Genomic DNA, 22,749 nt, shown 5'->3' with positions numbered 1-22,749 from the left:
CCCTGGAGAGGGAGGGGGAGGGGATAAGCACTCGTCAATCCCCACTGTAAACTAAAGACAAAAAGGTAGATAGACAAGGGGAATGAACTAAAGGCCCCTTTACATTTAGCGATGCACCAGCGATCCCGACCATGATACGACCTGGTCAGGATCGCTGGTGCATCGCTAAATGGTCGCTAGTGAGCTGCGACACAGGCAGGTCTCACAGCAATGCAGCAGCGATACAGCGGTCGTTACTTACCTTTCTGACAAGGCGATCCTGACGTCCTCCCGTCCGTGTCCACGCGTCGCTTGTCGGCGCCAGCAGGAAGCCCAGCAAGAAGCGCCCGACGAGAAATGGAGCTGCGCGATCTCGCACGATCAGCGACAGACAGCGGGGGAGCCGGTCGGAGGTAAGTATCACACATAGCGATATCGCTGCTGCATCACCAAATCGGTGATGCTTTAGCGATATTGCTAGCGATATCGCTATGTGTAAAACCCCCTTTAGCTTGAGCAGACTCAGGTAACACAAAACGTCGTTAAACAGCTCCAGAGAGAAAGTAAGCTGACTGCTATAGCTCCAAGCCTTCACAATGGAAAAATGTGAATATCACCGGTGACTCTCTACAACAAACTGGGGATTTATAAACACCCAGATGTAGGTGTGTCAACTAGAGCCGGAGGAAGGTTGCCTCTGGGTCCAAGAGTCAGAAGGATTAAGGAGGTGTCTGTAATGTCAAATGCAGAGACCTTGTGCAGCCAGATGCAGAGCGATAGTCTATTGCATCTGACACACTGTGACAGTTGCTCAGCAAAATCTTGCTGACAGGTTCCCTTTAAGTAGTTAGCAGTTTTATTAATGACTTTGAAAATTTGCAGTTTATTTCCATCATTACATGGCAGAAGTGCACTGGTCTCACACCACCTTTACAAGATCCACTACACATATGTCTTTAGGAACGAATCACAAATCTATGTCAACAATGGTTTGATGGTATAGTCAGTCACTATATGATGTAATTATTCATCTATTAGGTATTTCTTGTTCAGAAAAGATAAAAATAAATGGTCTAGCTGAAAATAATTGTTACTATGTTTTGGCCAATTTTAGGGTATGTACCTGTTAAAGTCTGTTAAGGGAATTGTCTCGTCTGCTAAAAAAAAGTCTGCAGTCACTCATGTGACTGTAGACATTTGAATCCCTACAGTGTGCAGCGTGCGCGCTGTCAGTTTACTGGTATTGTCGGTGAGTGCAGGCAATTGCATGTGTTCAGATGCCAACTAGACATGCTTGGCCTCTCTAATTCACTTGTATTGAAAGAGGCCAAGCATGCTGATTCAGAATGTGGCTGAAAGTATGCAAATCGCATACTAATCTTGTCGGCAATACCCCACGCTGTTAGTGTTTCAGAAGTCTGCGCTAACATATAGTGACTGCAGACTTTTATCAGAAGACCATACAACACCTTTAAATTGAACTAAATTCTCTAAAAATGGCCGTGAGTAGTGTAACAAGGGGGCAAAAAGTCACATATGGTATGCTTTGCTTCCAAGAAAAATAAAACATCTGTACCTAGTTCTATGTATCCATGCATATGTGTATGACGTATCGGAAAAAGTTCAACATCAGACAACAGTAGCAGCTTGCAATAATGCCTAATTTATAATGTAATGCTGTGCAGAAATTTGGTTCATCTGCTTACATTTTTGTGCCTCACTTACTTACAGTTTAAACCAGAAGTTTACATACACTATATAAAAAGACACATACGCATGTTTTTCTCAATATCTGACATGAAATTAGAATAAACTGTTCAAGTTTTGGGTCAATTAGGATTACCATAATTATTACTATTTGCCAAATGCCAGAATAATGAGAGAGAGAATGGTTTAAGGCATTTTTATAACTGCAAAGTCAAAAGTTTACATACATTTTATTAGTATTTGGTACCATTGCCCTTAAACCGAATGGCTTGGGTCAAACGTTTGGAATATACTTCCACAAGCTTCTCACAATAGTTGGTCAGAATTTGGGCCCATTCCTCCTTACAAAACTGGTGTATCTGATCCAGGCTTAATGTATAGGTCGCTTTGCTTGCACCTGCCTTTTCAACTTTGCCCATACATTTTCAATTGGATTGGGATCAGCGTTTTGTGACGGCAACTCCAAAACATTGACCTTGTTAGCCTTAACCCACTTTGTTATCATTTTGGCAGTATTCTTCGGATCATTGTTCATTGGGAAGACCCATTTCTGCCCAAGCTTTAATTTCCTGGCTGATGTCTTGAGATGTTGCTTCAGTATTGCTACATAATCTTCTTTTCTCATGATGCCATCTATTTTGTGAAGTGCACCAGTTCCTCCTGCAGCAAAACAATCCCACAATATGATGCTGCCACCCCCGTGTTTCACAGTTGGGATGGTGTTCTTAGGCTTCCAAGCTTTTCCCTTTTTTTCTCGAAACGTAACGTTGGTCATTATGCCCGAAAAGTTCCGTTTCATCAGACCATAGGAAATGTCTCCAAAAATAAAGGTCTGTGTTCCTTTGTGCATTTACAATCTGTTTTTTTATGTTTCTTTGGGAGTAATGGCTTCTTCCTGGCAGAGTGGCCTTTCAACCCATGTTGTTACAGTACTTGTTTCACTTTGGATATTGACACAATCTTACAAGCTTCCGCCATCATCTTCACAAGGTCTTTTGCTTTTGTCCTTGGGTTGATATGCACATGTCGGACCAAAGCACGTTCATCTCTGGGACACAGAACCCATCTCTTTCCTGAGTGGTATGATGGCAGAACATTCCCATCTTGTTTGTACTTCTGGATAATTGTTTGTACAGATGAATGAGTCACCTTCAGGTATCTTGAAATTGTACCCAAGGATGAGCCAGACTTGTGCAAGTCCATAATTCTCTTCCTGATATTTTGGCTGATTTCTTTAGACTTTCTTATGCTGCATCATAAAAAAGCAATGTGTTTCAGTTGTGCATTAAAATACATCCACAGGTGTGTCTCTAATTAACTTAGATGTTGCCAAAAAACCTCAGAAGCTTCCAAACCCATAACATCATCATATGGGTGTTACACCGCTCCGCCATACTCACCTGGCCTCCGCTCCCACGCCGCAGTCGGCCTCCACTCCCATGCCGCAGCCTCTCTCCACCAGACGGCCGCGGCGGTCACCTGAGACGGGCTCACGACCGATGCCCTCCCTGCATGCTATGCGCATGGGCCATAGGCCGCGGCCACGCCTCCTTCCTGCTTCTTATGCTCCGGCTGTGCCCTGACCCGGAAGCACCTTTTGACCAATGGCTGATCAGACGGGGCCATATCAGGCCGCTTCCCCCTAAGGGAGGCGCCTGATCGTTGTTTTTTCTAGCACTCTGGCCTCGCTTCATCGTGTGCTCTCTGCTCCTGCAGTTTCGTTCTCTCGTTCTTTCGTGCTCTCAGTCCTGCTACCCGTGTTCCTGGTTCTCTTCCGCAGTTCTGCCTCCTGTGTTCCTGTCGTCCTGCTCCAGTCCTGTCTCCAGTGTTCCTGCCGTCCTACTCCAGTCCTGTCTCCAGTGTTCCTGCCGTCCTACTCCAGTCCTGCCTTCAGCATTCCTGCCGTCCTACTCCAGTCCTGACTCCAGTGTTCCTGCCGTCCTACTCCAGTCCTGCCTTCAGCGTTCCTGCCGTCCTACTCCAGTCCTGTCTCCAGTGTTCCTGCCGTCCTACTCCAGTCCTGTCTCCTGGTTCCAGTCTTGTTCTGTCATTCTTTACTCCAGTCTCACAGTCTTATTCCGGTCCATCCTGAGCTGCCCCTCTCGGTACCGGCTACCGTGGTACTCGAACCCCTGGACCTGCTCCTAACGGTCCCTGTATAGGGGTCGGTTTCACCTGGCAGCTCGCCCAGGGCCCCTCGGTGCCACGGTCCAGAGGGTCCACTCCCGGGGTTTCCTGCTCCAGACCACCCACGCTAACAGTACGATCAGGCCATGGACTCCGCCGGTACTACGGCTGCTACCCAGAAAGAGTTGCTATTCCTACGGGAGAATCAGGGTCGCATTATGGAGTCGATGGACACCAGTTTGTCGGCCTTACAGGTGGCCGATCCTGGAAATGCCACTCAGCTGGCCAGTCTCCAACAGGAGCTGGGTCAGCAGCGAGATACTCAAGCCCACATTTTGTCCTACATGGCCTCCTTTGACAGTCGCTTGTCGGCCCTCCAAGCTGCCACTGCAGTGCCGACTCCTCCCGCGACTACTGCTCTCCCGACGCTCCGCCTCGCCAAACCGCCTCGTTTTACCGGGGATCCCAAGCTCTGTAGGGGGTTCTTAAATCAGTGTAGCCTCCACTTTGAATGGCTGCTGCAGCAATATCCCTCGGATCGGGCCAAAGTGGCCTTCATCATGTCCCATCTGGAGGGAGAGGCCCTGTCTTGGGTAAACCCGCTCTGGGAGCGTGACGACCCGGTCGTCTCGAGTCTCCCGGTTTTCCTGGATACGTTTCGTAAGGTTTTCGATGAGTCGGGTCGGTTAGCCTCTCTCACTGAGTCACTCTTTAACTTACACCAGGGCTCTCTCACGGTCGGACAGTACGCTATCCGCTTTCGCACTATCTCCTCCGAGCTCAGCTGGAATAACGCGGCTTTGGTGGGGGCATTCTGGCGCGGTCTTTCTAGTAGAATAAAGGATGAACTCGCAGGTCGAGATACCCCGTCCACCTTAGAGGACCTTATCTCACTGGCTACCCGCATTGACCTACGCTTCCTGGAGCGCGCTCGGGAGTCAGTGAGAGACAGGCGGTCCACCAGGTCTGTTTCTCCTTTCACCCGATCTGCCAGCTCCCGTTCGGCCGGTTCCTCTTCCCTCTCTTCAGGTAAGCCCATGCAGATAGACTGTCTCAGGTTGGCCGAGTTGCGTCAGAGAGAGAGACGGGCACAAGGTCTGTGCCTCTATTGCGGTGATTCATTACACTATGTCCGCACCTGTCCTAAGAGACAGGGAAACGACTCCACCTAGGTCAGGTAAGAGAGGCCTCCCTAGGTGATGATGATTCCTCTCAACCCCTTACGATTTCTGTGCTTTTGGTTTCAGAGGGGAGGCGTGGTTCCGAGGTGGCCTACGTGGATTCGGGCTCAGCTGGTAACTTCATTCGGCCGGAAGAAGTGGACAAATACCAAATTCCTGTAGTCACTCTATCTAACCCAATTCAGATTGCCACCGTGGATGGCAAACCGCTACAGGTGACCGTCACCTTGGTCACTAAAGAGGTGGAGTTGCGAGTCGGAGCCTTACATCGAGAGAAGATAGCTTTTACGTTTTGCCTAAGCTCTCTCACACCATTCTACTTGGTCTCCCATGGTTAAGGACTCATCAGCCTGTTCTCGACTGGTCTTCTGGGGAGATACTCCACTGGGGGCACCCGTGCCAAGCTCGCTGTCTGACTCCTGTCCGTCTGGCGGTCGCTCCTCGGTCTCCTCCAGACCTTCCGGGCCTTCCTCCAGCCCACAGCTCTTTCGCCGATGTGTTTGATAAGAAGGATGCATAGGTCCTTCCTCCTCACCGGCCGTTCGACTGCCCAATTGAGCTTGTTTCCGGTTCAACCCCTCCCAGGGGCAGAATTTACCCTCTGTCACCGGCAGAGACTACCGCCATGTCTGAGTATGTCCGAGAGAACCTCACCAAAGGCTTTATACGGAAGTCCTCCTCGCCCGCGGGAGCCGGGTTCTTCATTGTCAAAAAGAAGGACGGAACTCTACGGCCATGCATTGACTATAGGGGCTTGAATGAAATTACCATCAAGAACAGGTACCCTCTTCCACTCATTCCGGAGTTGTTTAACCGTCTCAGAGGGGCTCGGGTCTTCTCAGAGGAGCCTATAATCTGGTCCGTATCCGTGCAGGTGACGAGTGGAAGACCGCTTTCAACACTCGAGATGGTCATTACGAGTACCTGGTCATGCGCTTTGGTCTCTGCAATGCTCCTGCGGTGTTTCAGGAGTTCGTCAATGAGATCTTCCGGGATCTTTTGTACTCCTGTGTGGTCGTGTACTTGGATGACATCCTCGTCTTCTCGCCGGACCTCTCGTCCCACAGAAAGAGTGTCCGCCTGGTGCTTCAGCGTCTTCGGGAGAACCGCCTGTATGCGAAGATCGAGAAATGTCTCTTCGAACAGACCTCTCTGCCGTTTCTGGGATACAATATCTCCGACACTGGTCTAAGGATGGATCCCGAGAAGTTGTCTGCCATCCTCAAATGGCCTCGCCCCATCGGATTAAAGGCGATACAACGATTCCTCGGGTTCGCCAACTATTACCGGCAATTTGTCTCCCACTTCTCCGCGATCACAAGACCCATTTCTGCACTCACCCGTAAAGGGTCTACTCCCAAGGATTGGTCTCCTGAAGCAGAAGAGGCCTTTCTGACCCTAAAATGGGCTTTCTCCATGGCTCCGGTCCTGCATCGCCCTGAGAGCGATCGACCTTTTGTACTCGAGGTGGATGCTTCCTCGACGGGGGCCGGGGCGATACTGTCCCAGAGAACCGCCTCCGGTCGCCTGCACCCTTGTGGCTTCTTCTCGAAGGCCTTTTCTCCATCCGAGTGTAACTACTCGATCGGCGACCGGGAACTTTTAGCCATCAAGTTGGCCTTGGTGGAATGGCACCACCTCCTGGAAGGAGCTGTCCATCCTTTTGTCATCTTCTCGGACCACAAGAATCTGGCCTATCTCCAGTCTGCCCAGAGACTTAACCCTCGCCAGGCCAGCTGGTCCTTATTTTTCGCTCGATTTGATTTCGAGCTCCGTTTCCGTCCTGGCAACAAGAATTCCAAAGCCGACGCCCTGTCCAGGGTCTTTTGGCCGCTGCAGCTGAAAAGAGGAAATCGGAAAACCAGGGGAAGAGTCCTGAGGAGATCATTTGCATATTCCAAGTGCCTTCTGGGATAAGTGAAGAGTCTCCGCCAGCTCAACGATCACTGGGTTTTGGCCGTTGCAGCTGAAAAGAGGAAATCGGAAAACCAGGGGAAGTGTCCTGAGGAGATCATTTGCATATTCCCAGTGCCTTCTGGGATAAGTGAAGAGTCTCCGCGAGCTCAACAATCACTGGGTTTTGGCCATTGCAGCTGAAAAGAGAAAATCGGAAAACCAGGGGAAGAGTCCTGAGGAGATCATTTGCATATTCCCAGTGCCTTCTGGGATAAGTGAAGAGTCTCCGCAAGCTCAACGATCACTGGGTTTTGGCCGTTGCAGCTGAAAAGAGGAAATCTGAAAACCGCGAGTTGATTTTTCACTCGTCTTTCATCGTTTTTAAGAAATCTCAATATGGAAGAGGCCATGAGCCATTTGGTGAGATGCATTTCTTGCTACATGTTCACAGACTTACCAGTGGAAAAGCCAAACTTCACATGCCACAAATGCAAGCTTGTGTCCCTGTTGGAGGAAAAGTTGCAAAATCTCGAAGAGAGGTTAGCTACGTTGAAGATCATTAAGGAAGGTGAAGAGTTCTTAGACAGAGCAGAATTATCTCTTCATGTTACAGAAAGAGAAGAAATTCGAAGTGCACCTGAAGAAACAGAGGAATGGAAACATGTGACCCAGAGAAGCAGGAGGATCAGGAGGCAGTCAGCACCCTTACTTCTCAGGAACCAGTACCAGGCTCTCACGCAGGAAAACGATGAAGGAATACATCAGGATAAGACTTTGCCCACAAACAGCAACCTTGTACGCCTTCAGAGTCCTCCTGGATGGAGAAAGAAAAATGTTGTGAAGAAGAAATGGAGAGTGGTGGTCATGGAGGATTCCCTGTTGAGAGGAACAGAGGCCGCTATCTGCAGACCGGATATAACTTCAAGAGAAATGTGCTGTCTTCCAGGTGCAAAAATTAAAGATGTGTCTGACAGGATATCAGGACTCTTCAGACCTACAGATGACTACCCATTCCTGCTACTACATGTGGGGACAAATGACACCGCAAGAAATGACCTGGAAACCATCTGCAGAGACTTTGAAAACGTAGGCAAGAAAGTGAAAGAACTGGGAGCGCAGGTGGTCTTCTCTTCCATCCTCCCAGTGGATGGCCATGGAACAAGGAGGTGGAATAAGATTCTGCAGGTGAACAACTGGCTACGTCGATGGTGCCGTCAGCAACGATTTGGATTTCTGGATCACGGAGTGAATTACCTATACGATGGACTACTTGCTAGAGATGGGGTGCACCTTACAAAGACTGGAAAACAAGTATTTGGAAGTCGCCTTGCTACACTTGTAAGGAGAGCTTTAAACTAGAACAACATGGGAAGGGAAGCAAAAGACCAGAAAAAGCCATACACCTGACAAATGCTATTGAGAACTCTGCTATTAGAAGTGGAAAGGAAGAACAAAGACAAAAGAATCTAAATAATAAAAATATTGGAGAAAGAGAAAACAATCACAAACTAAAATGTTTCTATACTAATGAACAAAGCATGGGCAACAAACAAGGAGAATTGGAACTACTAACGCAGGAAAAGAAATATGATGTCATTGGAATCACTGAAACTTGGTGGGACGATACACATGATTGGAATACAAGACTAGAAGGATACAACTTATTTGCAAGAAACAGACTTGACAAACGAGGAGGGGGTGTCGCATTGTATGTTAGAAACGCGTATATCTGCACAGAGAGTGAAGCTTCAGAGACTGGGAGTTCTGTGGAATCTGTTTGGCTAAGAATACAAGGACAGAACAATGGAAAGGGCACCATTGTAGGCATTTATTACAGGCCGCCTGTGCAAGCTGAAGATATGGATGAACTCTTTATGCATCAAATGGCAAAGTTCGCCAAAAAATATGACATAGTTGTCAAGGGAGATTTCAACTATCCAGACATTTGTTGAGAATCTCTCTCAGGCAAAACTAACAGGTCAAGGAAATTCTTATCCTCTCTTGCTGACAACTTTGTCTTCCAAAAGGTAGGGGAGAAAACAAGGGGAACTGCTACCTTGGATCTAATCCTTATAAATAGGGAGGATATGGTTGAGGAGGTAAAAGTGGCTGGGACCCTAGGAGGTAGCGAACATGCTATTTTAGAATTTTGGATAACTAGAGGAGGAAGGCCTGTGAACACTCAGACTTCAAGGTTAGATTTCAGAAAGGCAGATTTTTCAGAAGTCCCAGAAGACTGGAGAAGAGCAAATGTTGTTCCTATCTTCAAAAAGGGGAAGAAGGTGGACCCAGGCAACTATAGGCCGGTGAGTCTGACTTCTATACCAGGAAATATCTTTGAACAAATTATTAAACAACATGTATGTCAGTACCTGCATAAGAATGAAGTGATTAAACAGAGTCAGCATGGGTTTGTAACTAATAAGTCATGTCAGACTAACTTAATTTCCTTCTGATGGAATCACTGATTGGGTGGATCAAGGAAATGCTGTAGATATAGTATATCTTGGTATGGAATGGACAAGGCAACTGTTAGGTGGATTCATAACTGGCTTAGTGATCGGACCTAAAGAGTGGTCGTAAATGGCTGCACATCCAGTTGGAAGAATGTCTCAACTGGGGTAACACAGGGCTCTGTCCTGGGCCCTGTATTGTTCAACATCTTTATCAGCGATTTAGATGAAGGAAGTGAGGGTAAACTGATTAAATTTGCTGATGACACAAAGCTAGGAGGGATAGCTAATACTAGAGAAGAGAGAGAGAGGATTCAAAAAGATATAAATTGGAGCAGTGGGCAGCAACTAACAGAATGGTTTTTAACAGGGAAAAATGCAAAGTACTACATCTAGGCAATAAAAATGAAAAAAGCATATACAGAATGGGAGGAATAGGGCTAAGCAACAGCACATGTGAAAAAGACTTGGGTAATAGATCACAGACTGAATATGAGTCAACAGTGTGATGCTGCAGCAAAAAAGGCAAATGCAATTCTAGGATGTATTAACAGAAGCATACAGTCTAGATCACGTGAAGTCATTATTGCCCTCTACTCCTCTTTGGTCAGTCCTCATCTGGAATATTGTGTCCAGTTTTGGGCACCACATTTTAAAAAAGACATCAACAAACTGGAGCAAGTTCAGAAAAGAGCGACCAGAATGGTGACCGGTCTGCAAACCCTGTCTTATGAGGAAAGGTTGCAGGATTTGGGAATGTTTAGTTTGCAAAAGAGAAGACTGAGAGGAGACTTAATAGCTGTCTACAAATATCTAAAGGGCTGTCACATTGTAGAAGGATCATCGTTATTCTCATTTGCACAAGGAAAGACAAGAAGCAATGGGATGAAACTGAATGGGAGGAGACACAGATTAGATATTAGAAAAAACTTTTTGACAGTTAGAGTGATCAATGAGTGGAACAGCTTGCCACGAGAAGTGGTGAGTTCTCCTTCAATGGAGGCTGGACAGACATCTGACTGGGATGATTTAGCGAATCCTGCTTTGAGCAGGGGGTTGGACCAGATGGCCCAGGAGGTCCCTTCCAACTCTACAATTCTATGATTCTATGATTCTTCCAGCCACACGAATCCACGGAGGAACCTTCACATATCATTGATCCCACTAGGATCATCACCGTGACTCCAGTAAACTGGCTTACTCCCCCACCTGGCAAGACGCTTGTGCCAGAGAATCTCAAGCGAAAGGTCCTTCTATGGGGCACTCCTCCAAACTGGCCAGCCATGCCGGAACTAAGAAGACCCTTGACCTTATCACGCGTCACTACTGGTGGTCCACACTTCGCCAAGATTTACTCGACTTTGTGGCTTCTTGTCCATCCTGTGCTAAAAACAAAGTGCCACGGAGACCTCCGTCCGGCTTGTTGCTTCCGTTGCCCGTCCCTACGGTTCCTTGGGAAAATATCGCCATGGGTTTCATCACCGACCTACCCTGCTCTTCGGGCTGCACAGTCATCCTGGTGGTGGTGGATCGTTTTTCTAAGATGGCTCACTTCGTCCCTCTGCCCGGTCTTCCCTTATCGCCGGAGCTGGCCAAAATCTTCATTCACCAAATCTTCAGACTTCACGGACTACCTCGACTCATTGTGTCTGACCGAGGGGTTCAGTTTACCTCCAAGTTCTGGCGTTCGCTTTGTAAGCTCATGAACGTTACCCTCAACTTCTCCTCGGCCTACCATCCACAGTCCAACGGACAGGTAGAGCGTACCAACCAGACGCTTACGGGGTACTTACGTCACTTCTCCAACGCCCACCAGAACGATTGGGTCAACTTGCTCCCCTGGGCAGAGTTCGCTTATAACAACCATGCTGGTGAGTCTTCGGCCAAGTCTCCATTTTTCATTGTTTTTTGGCAGACATCCTGGTGTTCCTCTTCCGGTAACTCCTGCCTCCGAGGTACCCACGGCCAACGCCTTGTCCTCTGAATTTTCTAAGGTTTGGGCTGAGACCAACACATCATTCAAGAGATCCGCTGATCAGATGAAGAATTATGCAGACAAAAACAGGTTGGATCCTCCACCGTATCGTGTTGGGGACAAGGTCTGGCTCTCCTCCAAATTCATCCGATTGAAACTGCCTTCCTACAAATTGGGCCCACGCTATATCGGTCCGCTTGAAGTTTTGGGACGTATTAACGAAGTCGCCTACAAATTGAGGTTGCCTGCTTCGCTCCGGATCCCAAACACCTTTCACGTCTCTCTCCTGAAGCCTGTGGTGCTGAATCGCTTCGATTCCTCACTTGATCCTGGTCCTCAGCCAGTGGGTGCTGATGATGTTTTTGAAGTACAGGACATTCTCGCTGTGAAGAGGGTTAGAGGTAGGACTTTCTTTCTTGTTGATTGGAAGGGCTTTGGTCCTGAGGAGAGATTCTGGAAGCCTCGGGAGAATATCAATGCTCCCCGTATCCTCAAGTAGTTTCTTGCTAACCTCCGGGGAGGGTGGCTTAGGGGGGGTACTGTTACACCGTTCCTCCATACTCACCCGGCCTCCGTTCCCACACCGCAGTCGGCCTCCGCTCCCATGCCGCAGTCGGCCTCCACCCGACGGCCGCGGCGGTCATCTGAGACGGGCTCACGACCGATGCCCTCCCTGCATGCTATGCGCATGGGCCATAGGCCGCGGCCGCGCCTCCTTCCTGCTTCTTATGCTCCGGCTGTGCCCTGACCCGGAAGCACCTTTTGACCAATGGCTGATCAGACGGGGCCATATCAGGCTGCTTCCCCCTGAGGGAGGCGCCTGATCGTTGTGTTTCCTAGCACTCTGGCCTCGCGTCATCATGTGCTCTCTGCTCCTGCAGTTTCGTTCTCGGCTGCTCTCTGCAGCAGCCTCTCAGTCCTGCTTCCCGTGTTCCTGGTTCTCTTCCGCAGTTCTGCCTCCTGTGTTCCTGTCGTCCTGCTCCAGTCCTGTCTCCAGTGTTCCTGCCGTCCTACTCCAGTCCTGTCTTCAGTGTTCCTGCCGTCCTACTCCAGTCCTGCCTTCAGCGTTCCTGCCGTCCTACTCCTGTCCTGTCTCCAGTGTTCCTGCCGTCCTACTCCAGTCCTGCCTTCAGCGTTCCTGCCGTCCTACTCCAGTCCTGTCTCCAGTGTTCCTGCCGTCCTACTCCAGTTCTGTCTCCTGGTTCTAGTCTTGTTCTGTCATTCTTTACTCCAGTCTCACAGTCTTACTCCGGTCCATCCTGAGCCGCCCCTCTCGGTACCGGCTACCGTGATACTCAAACCCCTGGGTCTGCTCCTAACGGTCCCTGTATAGGGGTCGGTTTCACCTGGCAGCTCGCCCGGGGCCCCTCGGTGCCACGGTCCAGAGGGTCCACTCCCGGAGTTTCCTGCTCCAGACCACCCACGCTAACAATGGGTGGTCCAGAATTGTTTAAAGTCATAATAATCTTATTGTATGTAAACTTTTGACTTTGCAGTAAGAAAAAATGCCTTAAAACATTCTCTCTCTCTCTCTCTCTCATTATTCTGGCATTTGGAAAATATTAATAATTATGATAATCCTAATTGACCTAAAACAGGAAAGGTTTATTCTGATTTCATGTCAGACATTGAGGAAAACATGAATATGCTTCTTTTAGTTTATGTAAACTTCTGGTTTCAACTGTAGTTACTGACCGCTTATTACTTCATTTGTGCAAATATTTCATTTAAAAGTTATTTCAAGGAAAATTTGAGCCTATATGTTATTTTATCTTTTAGAGCTGTATAATTGAAAAATAATTGACACGTGATAAACTTGTAGCATGGAAGCAAACGTGGCAGTTAGGACACATTGGACAATTCTGGTTTTAATTCAAGAATAAACAAGCTTTGGAATATCTCTTGGAAATGTGAATACATACGAGCGTATATTATAAAAATAGTAAAATACTATCTTGGCCCGTGCAAAATTTTTGCACATTGGTCGTCGGGGGCCCAGGCAATTTCAGAAAAAGCAAGCTGGTCAAATGTAAATGTATTTCATGCGATGATGACCACAGACAGGTATTTATAAATGCAGATTAGTAATACAATAAATTGGTTTGATAAGTAGAGGCCAAAAAATGTCTTCCGGTTGAGGTGCCACCTGCAGGTCAATGTGTCTTTCTGCAGGTTTATGAAAATGAATGTTTAAACTGTATTTAGTGATAAAATTGTGATTGTGTGGTTTGTTTGGCTCTTTTCTTGCTGAAGTGAGCAAGTTTACCTTTCAAATGGTGTATCATTTGTGTTGCTGGGGCGAAGTAATCACCGAAAAAGCAGTGCATGTTTACAAATGTGTTTGCATATGTGACTCACCTGCAGTGAAGTGTGCAATCCTCCAATGTGCCTGAAATAGGCTGGGCAAGCACTTGAGCAAGCTGGAAAGACCCCAAGGCAAATGTTTGGATTTGTTTGTGATGTCTGTAAGCAGCTTTGGGGAAGTGTGCTGCCACCTGCAGGTAATTTGATTTTTCAAATGGTGTATCATTTGTTTGTGTGGCTGGAGTATGTACGGAGCAAGTGTGCAATTCAATAGGCAGTGCATGTTTACAAATGTGTTTGCATATGTGCCTCACCTGCAGTGAAGTGTGCAATCCTCCAATTTGGCTGAAATAGGCTGGGCAAACAGTTCAACAAGCTGGAAAGCCCCAAAGGCAATGTTTGGATTTGTTTGTGATGTCTGTAAGCAGCTTTGTAACATAGTAACTTAGTAACATAGTTATTAACGTTGAAGGAAGACTTTAAGTCCATCTAGTTCAACCCATATCCTATCCTAACTTGCCCTAACATGTTGATCCAGAGGAAGGCAAAAAAACCATGTGGCAAACAGTAGGCTTCACATGGGGAAAAAAAATCCTTCCTGACTCCACATACGACAATCAGACTAGCTCCCTGGATCAACGCAATATCAAGGAAACTAGTGTATATACCCTGTAATATTATACTTTTCAAGAAAGGCATCCAGACCCTTCTTAAGTTTTAGTAGGGAATCACTCATTACAACATCATATGGTAGAGAGTTCCATAGTCTCCCTGCTCTTACAGTAAAGAATTCGCTTCTGTGTAAAAAGATTATTAGAAAGGTCTTTGTACTGTCCCCGCATATATTTATACATTGTAGTAATATCACCCCTAAGCCTTCGATTTTCCAAACTAAATAACCCCAAGTGTAATAACCTGTCTTGGTATTGTAGACCCCCCAGTTCCCTAATAACCTTGGTCGCTCTTCTCTGCACCCGCTCCAGTTCAGCTATGTCTTTTTTATACACCGGAGGCCTGAACTGTACACAGTATTCTAAGTGTGGTCGCACTAGTGACTTATATAGAGGTAAAATTATGTTCTCCTCATGAGCATCTATGCCTCTTTTAATGCATCCCATTATTTTATTTGTCTTTGCAGCAGCTGCCTGACACTGGCCACTAAATGTGAGTTTGTCATCCACCCATACACCCAGGTCTTTTTCAGTAACAGTTTTGCCCAGTGTTTTAAAATTAAGCACATAATTATACATCTTGTTTGTTCTACCCAAGTGCATGACCTAACATTTATCCCCATTAAAGCTCATTTGCCATTTTTCAGCCCAAGCTTCTAGTTTACATAAATCCTCCTGTAATATAAAATTGTCCTCCTCTGTATTGATTACCCTGCAGAGTTTAGTGTCATCTGCAAATATTGAAATTCTACTCTCTATGCCCCCTACATGGTCATTAATAAATATGTTAAAAAGAAGTGGGCCCAATACTGACCCCTGTGGTACCCCACTGCTAACCATGACCCAGTCCGAGTGTGCTCCATTAATAACCACCCTCTGTTTCCTATCCCTGAGCCAGCTCTTAAGCCACTTACACATATTTTCCCCTATCCCCATTGTTCTTATTTTATGTATCAACCTTTTGTGTGGCACCATATCAAAAGCTTTTGAGAAGTCCGTGTACACCACGTCCACTGCATTCCCTTGGTCCAGTCCAGAACTTACCTCTTCATAAAAGCTTATCAGATTAGTCTGACAGGAACGGTCCCTCGTAAACCCATGTTGATATTGAGCCATAAGGTTATTCTTCTTCAGGTACTCTAGAATAGTATCTCTTAGGCCTCTTTCACACTTCAGTTTTTTACAATCAGTCACAATCCGCCAGGTTTTGAAAAAAACGGATCCTCAATTTTTTTTTGAGGATCTGTTTTTTTCCCCCATTGACTTCCATTAATGGCGGATTGTGACGGATTGCCGTCCGTTGCATCCGTTTTTTTTGAGGATCCGCCAAAAGTTGCTGTCCATCTTCATCCTCAAAGATTTCTCTCTCTCTCTCTCTCTCTCTCTCTCCTTCCCAGCCAGCGATTCCTTTAAATTTCCTCATTTTCAGGATCCGTCTGAAAACGGATCCTGTTCCATCCGTTCACATCAGTTGACAACGGATCCGCTTGTCTGACTTTTTGGCGGATTTGAACTGATGCAAAAAAACTGAAGTGTGAAAGAGGCCTTAGAAAACCATCCAGGATTTTACCCACATTTGAGGTTAAACGTACTGGCTGATAATTTTCAAGTTCAGTTTTTGTGGTAGTATGCTTTTAGGTACTGTGGTGCCACCTGCAGGTCATTTTTCCTTACTGCAAGTTTATGAAAATTCATGTTTAAACTGTATTTTGTGATCAAATCGTTGATGTGTGGTTTTTTGGCTATTTTCTTGCTGAAGGGGCAAGTTTACCTTTCAAATGGTGTATCATTTGTGTGTGTGGGTGCAGTATGAACGGAGATACAAAGTAATCACCGAAAAACAGTATTTAGAAATAATAGAATAGATGGAAGAAAATGTATCTACATCAAAGTTCACACTCTAGACAAATAGCTTGCTTTGGAAATATTTCTTGATGCACCTCTTTTCTTTTGACTTGCTTTTCTTTTTACTAAAATCCATTGACAGTCAGCTGATCAGCTCAGCAATCAGCTGTAATTGATGGTACAAACACTGTCAGTAATGTGTTTAGTTTCCCAGTAGTGCCACCAATGGAGCAAACTGAAGGATATAATCAGCTCATGAGAAACACCATGTCTTCATTTTGCTTACTTACAGTGGGTATGGAAAGTAGAACCCCTTTAAATGTTCCACTCTTTGTTTCATTGCAGCCATTTGGTAAATTCAAAAAAGTTCATTTTTTTCTCATTAATGTACACTGTGCACCCCATCTTGACTGAAAAAAACAGAAATGTAGAAATTTTTGCAAAATTGTTAACAAAGAAAAATTTAAATATCATAGAATCATAGAGTTGGAAGGGACCTCCTGGGCCATCTGGTCCAACCCCCTGCTCAAAGCAGGATTCGCTAAATCATCCCAGTCAGATGTCTGTCCAGCCTCTGTTTGAAGACTTCCATTGAAGGAGAACTCACAACTTCTCTTGGCAGCCTGTTCCACTCATTGATCACTCTAACTGTCAAAAAGTTTTTTTCTAATATCTAATCTGTGTCTCCTCCCATTCAGTTTCATCCCATTGCTTCTTGTCTTTCCTTGTGCAAATGAGAATAACGATGATCCTTCTACAATGTGACAGCCCTTTAGATATTTGTAGACAGCTATTAAGTCTCCTCTCAGTCTTCTCTTTTGCAAACTAAACATTCCCAAATCCTGCAACCTTTCCTCATAAGACAGGGTTTGCAGACCGGTCACCATTCTGGTCGCTCTTTTCTGAACTTGCTCCAGTTTGTTGATGTCTTTTTTAAAATGTGGTGCCCAAAACTGGACACAATATTCCAGATGAGGACTGACCAAAGAGGAGTAGAGGGCAATAATGACTTCACGTGATCTAGACTGTATGCTTCTGTTAATACATCCTAGAATTGCATTTGCCTTTTTTGCTGCTGCATCACACTGTTGACTCATATTCAGTCTGTGATCTATTAGTATACCCAAGTCTTTTTCACATGTGCTGTTGCTTAGCCCTATTCCTCCCATTCTGTATATGCTTTTTTCATTTTTATTGCCCAGATGTAGTACTTTGCATTTTTCCCTGTTAAAAACCATTCTGTTAGTTGCTGCCCACTGCTCCAGTTTATTTATATCTTTTTGAATCCTCTCTCTCTCTTCTCTAGTATTAGCTATCCCACCTAGCTTTGTGTCATCAGCAAATTTAATCAGTTTACCCTCAATTCCTTCATCTAAATCGTTGATAAAGATGTTGAATAATACAGGGCCCAGGACAGAGCCCTGTGGTACCCCACTTGAGACATTCTTCCAACTGGATGTGCAGCCATTTACGACCACTCTTTGGGCCGATCACTAAGCCAGTTATGAATCCACCTAACAGTTGCCTTGTCCATTCCATACTTAGTCATTTTTTCAATAAGGATTGTATGAGATACTTTGTCAAATGCTTTGCTGAAGTCAAGATATACTATATCTACAGCATTTCCTTGATCCACCCAATCAGTGATTCCATCATAGAAGGAAATTAAGTTAGTCTGACATGACTTATTAGTTACAAACCCATGCTGACTCTGTTTAATCACTTCATTCTTATCTAGGTACTGACATACATGTTGTTTAATAATTTGTTCAAAGATCTTTCCTGGTATAGAAGTCAGGCTCACCGGCCTATAGTTGCCTGGGTCCACCTTCTTCCCCTTTTTGAAGATAGGAACAACATTTGCTCTTCTCCAGACTTCTGGGACTTCTCCTGTTCTCCAAAAATTTTCAAAGATTATGGAGAGGGGTTCTAAAATTTCTTCTGCTATCTCCTTCAGTACTCTGGGGTGTAATTCATCTGGACCTGGAGACTTGAATTCATTTAGGTTAGCTAAGTGTTTCCTCACTATCTTTCTGTTTATAGATATCCTGGATTCTTCTATTCCCTTAATAGGACAGTGAAGAACAGTTGAGGTTACATTTCCTTTCTGAGAGAAAACAGATGCAAAATAGGAATTTAAAAGTTCGGCCTTCTCAACATCCTGTCTTACCATTTCATCATTTTCATCCTGTAAAAATCCTATAGCATCTTTGACTTTTCTTTTACTTTTGACATATCCCCAAAATCCTTTATGATTGCTTTTGACATCTCTTGCAAGCCTCAATTCATTGTCAGCTTTAGCTAATCTGATTTGTGCCCTGCAGGTTCTGCAGACAGCATTATATTCTTCTTTAGATATGCCTCCCTCTTTCCATTTTATAAACATTTCTTTCTTCCTTTTTAGCATGTGCTTAAGTTCTGTGTTCATCCATCCTGGTTTCCTTAAATACTTCCTAGTCTTCCCTCTTTTCGGAATTGTTAACAATTGTGCTTTGAGAATTTCATTTTTCAAGATTTCCCATCCTTCCTGGACATTTTTGTCTTTAAGGATATCCAGCCATTGGATCCCTCCAATTCTCTTTCTGAATCCCTTAAAATCTGCCTTTCTGAAATCTAACCTTGACGTTTGAGTCTTCACAGGTCTTCCTCCTCTAGTTATCCAAAATTCTAAAGTAGCATGGTCGCTACCTCCTAGGGTCCCAGCCACTTTTACCTCCTCAACCATTTCCTCCCTGTTTATAAGGATTAGATCCAAGGTAGCAGTTCCCCTTGTTTTCTCCCCTACCTTTTGGAAGATAAAGTTGTCAGCAAGAGAGGATAAGAATTTCCTTGACCTGTTAGTTTTGCCTGAGAGAGATTCCCAACAAATGTCTGGATAGTTGAAATCTCCCATGACAACTATGTCATATTTTTTGGAGAACTTGGCCATTTGATGCATAAAGAGTTCATCCATTTCTTCAGCTTGCACAGGCGGTCTGTAGTAAATGCCTACAATGGTGTCCTTTCCATTGTTCTGTCCTTGTATTCTTACCCAAACAGTTTGCACAGAATTCCCAGTCTCACAAGCTTCAATCTCTGTGCAGATATATGCATTTCTAACATACAATGCGACACCTCCTCCTCGTTTACCAAGTCTGTTTCTTGCAAATAAGTTGTATCCTTCTAGTCTAGTATTCCAATCATGTGTACCGTCCCACCAAGTTTCAGTGATTCCAATTACATCATATTTCTTTTCCTGTGTTAGTAGTTCCAATTCTCCTTGTTTGTTGCCCATGCTTTGTGCATTAGTATAGAAACATTTTAGTTTGTGATTGTTTTCTCTTTCTCCAATATTTTTATTATTTAGATTCTTTTGTCTTTTTTCTTCCTTTCCACTTCTAATAGCAGAGTTCTCAATAGCATTTGTTTGGTGTATGGCTTTTTCTGGTCTTTTGCCTCCCTTCCCACGTTGTTCTAGTTTAAAGCTCTCCTTACAAGTGTAGCAAGGCGACTTCCAAATACATGTTTTCCAGTCTTCGTAAGGTGCACCCCATCTCTAGCAAGTAGTCCATCGTATAGGTAATTCATTCCGTGATCCAGAAATCCAAATTGTTGCTGATGGCACCATCGACGTAGCCAGTTGTTCACCTGCAGAATATTATTCCACCTCCTTCTTCCATGGCCATCCACTGGGAGGATGGAAGAGAAGACCACCTGCGCTCCCATTTCTTTCACTTTCTTGCCTAAGTTTTCAAAGTCTCTGCAGATGGTTTCCAGTTCGTTTCTTGCGGTGTCGTTTGTCCCCACGTGTAGTAGCAGGAATGGGTAGTCATCTGTAGGCCTGAAGAGTCCTGATATCCTGTCAGACACATCTTTAATTTTTGCACCTGGAAGACAACACATTTCTCTTGAAGTTATATCCGGTCTGCAGATAGTAGCCTCTGTTCCTCTCAACAGGGAATCCCCCATGACCACCACTCTCCGTTTCTTCTTCACGACATTTTTCATTCTCCTTCCAGGAGGACTCTGAAGGCTTACAAGGTTGCTGTTTGTGGGCAAAGTCTTATTCTGATGTATTTCTTCATCGTTTTCCTGCGTGAGAGCCTGGTACTGGTTCCTTAGCAGTATGGGTGCTGACTGCCTCCTGACCTCCTGCTTCTCTGGGTCACATGTTTCCATTCCTCTGTTTCTTCAGGTGCACTTCGAATTTCTTCTCTTTCTGCAACATGAAGAGATAATTCTGCTTTGTCTAAGAACTCTTCACCTTCCTTAATGATCTTCAATGTAGCTAACCTCTCTTCGAGAGTTTGCAATTTTTCCTCCAACAGGGACACAAGCTTGCATTTGTGGCATGTGATGTTTGGCTTTTCCACTGGTAAGTCTGTGAACATGTAGCATGAAATGCAGCTCACCAAATGGCTCCTGGCCTCTTCCATGTTGAGATTTCTTAAAAACGATGAAAGATGAGCCAAAATTCCGATTTCCTCTTTTCAGCTGCAACAGCCAAAACCCAGTGATCGTTGAGCTTGCGGAGACTCTTCACTTATCCCAGAAGGCACTGGGAATATGCAAATGATCTCCTCAGGACTCTTCCACATATTCATAAGTATTCAGACCCTTTGCTCAGACACTCATATTTAAGTCACATGTTGTCCATTTCCTTGTGATCCTTGTTGAGATGGCTCTACTCCTACTCCGACGCACTTACCTGTGTCTAAGCTTGACACATGCACGTCAGAGCGCACGTTTGCTCTGTGGGCATCATTATAGTCTATAGCCCAGTCAGCATACGGAGGAAAACCAGCATAAATTGTTTTATAACCTTGGCCAGATCTGTGCCTTGCCACAGTTCTGTCTCTGAGCTCCTTGGCCAGTTCCTTTGACCTCATGATTTTCATTTGGTCTGACATGCACTGTGAGCTCTTATATAGACAGGTGTGTGCCTTTACAAACCAACTCCTATAAGTTTAATTAAGCACAGTTGGACTCCAATGAAGGAGGAGAACCATCTCAAGGAGGATAACAAGGAAATGGACTGCATGTGACTTAAATATGAGTGTCTGAGCAAATGGTCTGAATACTTATGACTATGTGATATTTCAAAAATTTCTACATTTCTGTTTTTTTCAGTCAAGATGGAGTGCAGTGTTTACATTAATAAGAAAAAAAAATGAACTTTTTTGAATTTACCAAATAGCTGCAATGAAACAAAGAGTGAAAAATTTAAAGGGGTCTGAATACCGTATTTTCCGGCGTATAAGACGACCCCCCAACTTTTCCAGCTAAAATTGAAAACTTTCTTAAAACTCGGGGGTCTTGTTATATGCCATGTGTCATCTTATATGCCGGGAGTGGTCCCGATGACAAAGGGAGGGTGTACGTGGAGTTATCATCCCCCTGTTACCTAATTGTTGGCAGCGGTGCTGTCTGTGGGTCTCTGTGCTGGGGATCGGCGGCTACTCCATCTGCACTGTGGCGGCTCTGTGCTGGGCTTCGGTGTCGGCTCCTCTTTGTCCAGCGTGGGGGCGCTGTGCTGGAGGCGGCTGCGGAGGCTCTCTGTCCAGTGTCGGGCTCCTCCTGCATTTCCCCAAAGCCCGGAGGCCCAGGCAGCTCCATTGCTGCAATGCGATGGCCTCCCTGAAAATTGCCGCCGGAGCCCGTGTATGCTCAGATTCAGATCTCATCTCCCGAGATCTCGGGACGAGATCAGAATCTGAGCATGCGTGGGCTCCGGCGGCCATTTTCCCGGAGGCCACCACATCGCAGCAATGGAGCTGCCTGGGCATCCGGGCTTTGGGGAAATGCCGGAGGAGCCCCGACGCTGGACAGAGAGCCTCCGCAGCCGCCCCCAGCACAGTGCCCCCACGCTGGACAAAGAGGAACCGCCGCCGACCCCCAGCACAGAGCCGCCACACTGCTGAAGGAGGAACCGCCGCACCGCTGCCACCAATGAGGTAAAAGGGGGATGATAACACCACTTACACCCTCCCTTGTTCATCGGGACCGGACCACTCCCCCCATATGCACTCGGCGTATAAGACGACACCCGTGTATAAGACGACCCCCGACTTTTAAGCAGATTTTCAGGGGTAAAAAGTCGTCTTATACGCTGGAAAATACAGTACTTTCTGTACCCACTGTATATAGCACTATTGCATGTAATAGGGCTCTGTCCCCTTTGGAGCCCACAATCTAACCCAGGGTTCCCCAACTCCAGTCCTCAAGGCCCACCAACAGGTCATGTTTTCATCATTTCCTTAGTATTGCCCAGGTGGTAATTCCATCACCTGTGCAATACAAAGGAAATCCTGAAAACATGACCTGTTGGTGGGCCTTGAGGACTGGAGTTGGGGAACCCTGATCTAACCTACTAATATGTTTTTGGAGTGTGGAAGGAAACCAGAGGTGAACCACACAAAAATGGCAGAACAAACAAGCTCCTTGAAGATGTTGTCATTGGTGATTTGAACCCAAGACCCTAACACTTCAAAGCAACAATGCTAACCACTGAGCCACTGTGCTGCCAATCTTCCTAAAGATTTTCTGTGACTTCTATTCCTAGAGATTCCATGTGATTTCCATTTGCTTTTGTTACAGTGGAAACCTGCTCTGTAACTCTTTTTTTTTTTCTC

General features: G+C 45.6%; 1 protein-coding gene across 1 annotated transcript in view; it reads left to right on the top strand.

Annotated features, from left to right (window-relative positions):
• The window catches only part of NT5DC1 (5'-nucleotidase domain containing 1), a 430,483-nt gene that overhangs the window by 328,467 nt on the left and 79,267 nt on the right, over positions 1-22,749 (top strand). The window lies entirely within an intron of this gene.

This window comes from Dendrobates tinctorius, unplaced genomic scaffold, assembly GCF_039654945.1.
Source record: "Dendrobates tinctorius isolate UK_male_01 unplaced genomic scaffold, ASM3965494v1 ptg000046l, whole genome shotgun sequence".
Lineage (NCBI taxonomy): Eukaryota > Metazoa > Chordata > Amphibia > Anura > Dendrobatidae > Dendrobates > Dendrobates tinctorius.
This window is presented reverse-complemented; position numbering and strand designations above follow the sequence as displayed.